The sequence below is a fragment of the Achroia grisella genome, unplaced genomic scaffold (genome assembly GCF_030625045.1).
Source record: "Achroia grisella isolate CSIRO2021 unplaced genomic scaffold, CSIRO_AGI_Agris_v1 utg780, whole genome shotgun sequence".
NCBI lineage: Eukaryota > Metazoa > Arthropoda > Insecta > Lepidoptera > Pyralidae > Achroia > Achroia grisella.
In genome coordinates, this window is record NW_026713020.1 from 2,111,036 (window position 1) to 2,117,708 (window position 6,673).

Here is a 6,673-nt window from a genome sequence, read left to right on the forward strand (position 1 = left end):
ATTTGTTCGAACTGAATTCCACGTAGAGATAATTTTATTCCAGCTCTGTTGAAATTTGGATATTTTTTAAATTCAATCGTCTCCCATACGATTCGTACATAGATAACCTTTCTGTAGAGGACTGTAGGTGCACACAACTTAATCTCTGCTTTGTTCCAGTGTTATTCAGCAGACAGCAGAGATGTGTTCTTTTATCTTTTCATGTATCGAACGTTTTGTTTGACTGCATACTCCAAACAACTGCAGTCAATTTTGTAGATACCTAGAGTTTCATAAGGTAGCTTATCCTTTGGAGACCGTAAATTGTTGTTAGGTACTTTTCACTACTGGTCCACTTTTGTTAATTATTCCTCTTAAATAAATCATGTACACAACTTTTAAAGGTGGGATAACAAATGCAGATATTCAGGGCATGATACAAATGTTTGTGCCGTGCGAGGAATCGAACCAAAGCCAACCAACCATCGAAAGTAAAGCGGTGTGAAACTAAATAGTAAACTGTATTCAATTATAAGTTTATCCACTGAAATATGGCTGATTCCTATACAATATTACTTAAGGTGGTTTTAACGCAAGTAACACAGTAGGTGGGTTCTCAATATTTAGACGTCTCTAATCCCTATCTTCGATTGCGATTTGGTTGGTGGCTACTCGCGTAATCTCACGTGATATAAATATGGGCGGAGAGAGAGTAGAACCAAATCTCACTAAATATAGTCAAAAACGTCTCACATATATTATAGATGTCCTCTAATTATTATTAGACGTACTCTGTGGTTAACTGGTCTTATTTTGAAGTTACTGCATAATTTATAACATTTCTTTCGGCGGCTGTGAAAAGTATTCTCTCTGCCATAGGTATCTTGCTGTTGTAAAGTAATTGTGGAGATTCAGGAGCCCATATTATAAATACTTAAATAAACAGTAAATACTAGGGTAATATTATACGTATAAGTAGTAATAAATATGTACCTAGCTATTTGTTTTTTGCTTTGAAACCTTGAAATTATTTACACCTATCCATTTATTTACAAACATTGGTTTACTAACTATACAACTGTATGGTAGTTAGTTATTTTGTTCTTATTTGGTTTTATATGTTGTTAACCTATAAGTGACATTATAAGAAATATATAATTTAATTTCATGAAAGTTTCATATGTTATTTATTATGTTTAAATATTACTAGTATATAGTTTATACTTCACATATATTTCCATTAAATTAATATATTTTAGTATGGAATTAAATTACGATTAATAAAAATACTACAGATTAATCAACGGCTCGCCCCGGCTTCTCACGAGTATTTAACAAAAAATACCAATATTGTAACACGTTTTAACACATACGTAGACATGTTGATATCCTTTATAAAACTGAAGTACATCACTTTCTCGTTTCCGAAGCGTACGATATATAAGATTTTTTTTCAGACGTTACAAATATATGGACTATAACAGATGTTTTCATACGGATCCCTCACGTTTTTTAAAATATTCTATCAGTTATGTAGAATCATATGTTGAATTTTAAATGTAAAATAAATCTTTAGTCTTGAAAATATTATAGTAGATCTTTCCTCTTCTTAATTTTATAATAGTATCAGTACATTATAATATTATGAGCTCTCTAATGTAATAGACAATATCCAAACAATACTGTGTACAACAAATAGCGTTTTAGTTCACATAAGGAAATACATTATAACTATTACTTTAGAATTAAAAACAAACTGGCTGCAATTAAAGAAGAAATTAAATCCCAAGACTCCACTTTGTCAAATTGTTCATTATTGGTACAGCACATACTAGCTAGCAATCGTTGTAACATCACGATGTTTTTTAAAGTAGATCGCCAACTGTTACTCGAGATCTCGCATACTGTGTAGCATGAATTTTCCAGTTGTAGGTAACTAGTAACTTCGTTCGCGTCATCAACTGAACTAATGAGAATAGAATAGCTTGTATTGTTCTCCTAAACCAAGAGCTAAATGTATGAAAAAACATCTAGATTTAACATTTAGGTCGAACTTCACATTGAAACTTAATGAACTATCACTTGGCATTTTAACATTAGAACTAATCGTCTTACTTAAAATAAAAATAAATATTTATTTAATTTTTCTCTCTTATTTGTTCCAAATGTTATCTAACATTTACTTTAAGAGTCAAAAGAACCATTCTTGCAGATTTATTTCAATAAATGTTATACCCTATAGCAATTTTATGATTCAATATATAATGCACGTATGGATGGATAGCTAGATATTATGAGTTTATTGTTTCCATATCAAAAGTTCAATGTCAAGACATTGTAATTTCTTTGTACTGTTTTAATTATTCTGCTTCCTCGCCTGATTTATGATTCTAGCTTTCATTACCATTGCAACATATCTATTATTTTAGAAACGTTTTTGTATACAACTATTCTGTCTCAAAACGAGTCCCATTTAAATATTGGCGCATTTTAAATTCTTATTCCAAATAAGGATTTTAGAATACCAGGAGTCTAAAACAGCCGTTTGAATTACAAAAGGTTATCATTACTCCCATACATATTTGTGTAACCATATCTACTAAACCAAAACCTCAGTAGTAACATCTTAACATACCTACAGTCCCGATTCTGCAATACACGAATTCTATTTAGGTTATTACATACTAAACAGCTTATAGTACAATTATATAATAAATATCGTACATAGACATTGCATCTATACTTATATCACATTGTAACTCTATGAACTTTGACATTTGACGCCGAGTCCAGTCTATTAGTCGATTTAATGAGAAATAACTGCTTTTAAAAGTATAAATAAACGATATTATTGCGAAATGTATTATTTATAAAGTTTCTTTTATGGATGAAAGGGGGATGGTGTGTCTGTCTGTGCTAATGGTATATGTTTGCGGGTCAGCATGCTCATTCTATCGTCTGAAATAGCGCAACTTTCAAATTCGTGAATGGTTTCCAGTAGACCGACATGGAGGTCGACTTGATATGGGACATTGCTATTATGGTTATGAGGCCACTAGTTCCCATTACTAATTATCCCCTCCTCAATGATATATAGTTAGAGTCAATAGTTCCAAATTGGATTTGTACTAAAACGGTAACAGAAACGAACTCTCTATTAAAGCCTTAGTGAACTCATATTTTAGACATCCGAGGTAAGTATAAATACGCAAGGATAAAATCTTATATTCTTCTTAAATAATATTTAAGTTCCTTAGGACCGCTCGAGGTCACTATTGTTTATGTATATATTATTATTCTCCAACAATAATACTTAGAAGACATGATTCGTGAAATATGATGCCAGCTACAGTCTTAATTAGTGTGATTAAATACATAATATTGACGTACTGTTTCAAATTAGCCGCTTCAAATACAACCTTGAATTAGATGAGAGAAAAGCCATTGTTTCCGTTCCCTGAGCTAATTATCACGTTGTCAATTAGTAAATATTTAAGATAACTATTTGCTAGTCTTTATTTATTTTTGTACTGATGAAAATGTTTTGTATATTTTTAGATTCAGTGTTGTAAAATTCGTAATTGATTAATACTACTATACGGTATTACCTTATCTGTGCTACTACTAATCTAGATATAGGTTCATATACTTAGGTATATCAACTACGTTCATACACTTCATACTCAAAAACGATAGCCGGATAACTGACTATCGTTTTTGAGGAAAACAGTTTCCCAATGTGAAACCCACACCCCACTGGGAACAATTTGACTTTTAAGGGTGCCACCCCTAACTTTACAGTTAAATTATTAACCGTGTCCAAGTCGAAATTCGAATTCGAAATTTTTAATAAAGAGTCTACTCTTTATTAAAAATCATATGGAATATGAATTTAAATTTTGCATTACGTGTTTTGAAATTTTACTTATTGTTTCATTAAGAATTTCCTAGTAATAATCTTCCTAAAACCTATTATTTATCTTTCTTAAGAGAAACTTTAAATTTTTTTGTGTTATAAATTACGGATGTTACACAGAGAGATGGGGGCATAATAATTTTAACAGTTGGGAAACACTGGTTTCGACCCTTTTAAAATAACTGAAATGAAATTATATAAAGTAATTAAACAAAGTGTGTTATTTTCCTACAGATCTCATCAAATGGAATAACAGTATACTGAATAGACATGTAATCATTTCTGCACTTTGTAGCAATGCATAAATATATGATACCGTTAAGAAAGATCGATAATAACAAAGTGTTTTTATATCAGTGCATATGACTGTACAGCTTGTAGAGTTATAAGCCTAGTTAATAACATAATGGAACCCTGATAATGTGTGTTTAATATATATATGTAGGTACTGTGGGCCGGTTTTTTATTACACTTAGGTACTATTACCCATTATCAGCATAGTTTGTCGTGTATTAACACCCAACAAATTATATTAATGATGTGTACTCATGTTATCCTATTTATTACATATATTTCTTCTTATTGGCGATCGGCCGACCTTGTTCAAAAAGTGTTATTTAGAAAATATCAAAATAATGAGTATTATACTGGGAATATTGGGAAGTAATTATCTAAATAATAGTAGGTAGTATTTTTTAAAATAGTAATTAATGATTGTAATAACATAACGATGTAGGTACTCTACATCAACATTAGATCAGAGTTGTTTCTTTTTATTTTTTTGGATGATAATAATAGAATGGTTCACCTGCTCTAACGCTTTATGCTTGTGGGGCACCAAAGGAGGATAAATTGAGCATGAGGTTAGGTCAGTTAGGCCATCGTGACTACTTCACCAAGAATTTGTCACGATGATTTCCAGTGGGAAAGACGTGGAGGTCAACCTAACATGGTACATTGCTAGCAATATGATCATCAGTTCACATTACTAACAATCCCCTTTATCCCCTTCAGAGTTGTAGTTTAAAAGATGATCCACACCATTGCGCTATCATACTACAACTACTTTTTATATGCGACATTTCACATGATTCCAATAATAATTGATGGTCTTAGAGGTATAATGAAGTAATATACTATTATATTATCTGTATCACGTTCATTCATTCCACATATTTTGTTCTGTTGTTACCAGTTTATTTATACGAATACCTAAAGGGAATAGCTTTAAATATCCTATCAGTGAGTTCACTTAAGGGCAACTTATGATAAAGGGTGGGCACGCCGTTTGTAGAAACATGGAGTATCGATTACAGCATTGGTATATTCCATTTGACATTAATAACAATTTCAATACAGTATGGAACCCATAATAAGCCTTTGACGTAGATACCGTGAATTTTCGCATAAACATTCAGCCTACTTGTAATATTAAATCGTTACCTCTTTTACTTGTACTCATGTCTTTTACGGTTATATCATGTTTTATATGAAAACTATTTGAAATACTTATCCTACTATTATCTTCAATTCTTATTTTAGTATATCATAAAAGCATAAAATACACCATTTATGTCCAGTTTTTCTTTTTAAAATTGAGTTTCATGCTAGTTTTTCTTTACGAACCTCTAACAGCTTCAACTAAGGTAAGGTAAATAACTAAATCGACTACTTTGAGTGATTCAACTGTCCTATTTGGATATATATTTTTTTAATTTTGCGTTCAGATCTAAGTATGCTTTGTTTATTATATCTAATATATGTACTGAGATTACGTAGGTATCTCCTTATGTTGCGACATAGTGTCACCTTTTGTGAATAGGTTCTAGTATTACTAAAATTCCAACTCAATGAGTTCATTCTCTCTGTATAGCGTATGTACCTCGTACTGTGCGTACATGTACTCGTAGTTGTATATATATAATAAATGTAAGTAAATAACTCAAAACTTGTTCTAATTTCCATAATATATTTAATACAGTACATAAAGTTGTACATAGTCATTTCTGGTTCTTTTATTCAGTTCAATTTATTGTAGTAGACATTATAAATATCCTTAATTTTTAAACTTTGTTTCACTGAAACGATAATTGTGTCGATTGTTTTTCAGCGCCTATATAATTACGAAAGGTAAGTAACCTATTGTAAAATAATAAGACGCAAATAGCGTTTTGCTTTTCATAACGAAATGACGTCAATAGATAAATGCAACTATAAACCAAACCTAAAGAGAATTATATACAATACCAGAAATTATATATGAATGTAATTATTAATATTTACTTTCTATATTTTAATCGGAATATTAACAATAAGAACAGTGTTATCATGAATAGGAGAATATTACATAGTTTTACTAACAGAATTGATCATACAGTATTATATCAGAATTATTTTAAAGTATTTTGTAATTAAACTTAATACTGTAATTTTTAAATTAAGTAGGATTTAAATTATCAGTATTTACAGCAGTTATTCATTATTATAATTCTGTTAATCTTAATCGTTTATCAGAAGATAACTCCAATGAAGAAATCGTTTTTATTGATACAATGTTCTGATTGATTGAGTAACATTAAACTAGAATAATCATAATGTAACTGTAATACAGTGTAAGGAAGATATTTTTTGGATACTGTACAAAAAAAACTAAATAAAAATAGAATTATATGGTGCGACTTTGTCAGTCCGATAGAATATAAATAATAGGCCTACATGCTTAAAAAATAATCATGTAAATTTCATTTGTAAATTTATTTTTTTGCATTGGGAATATTG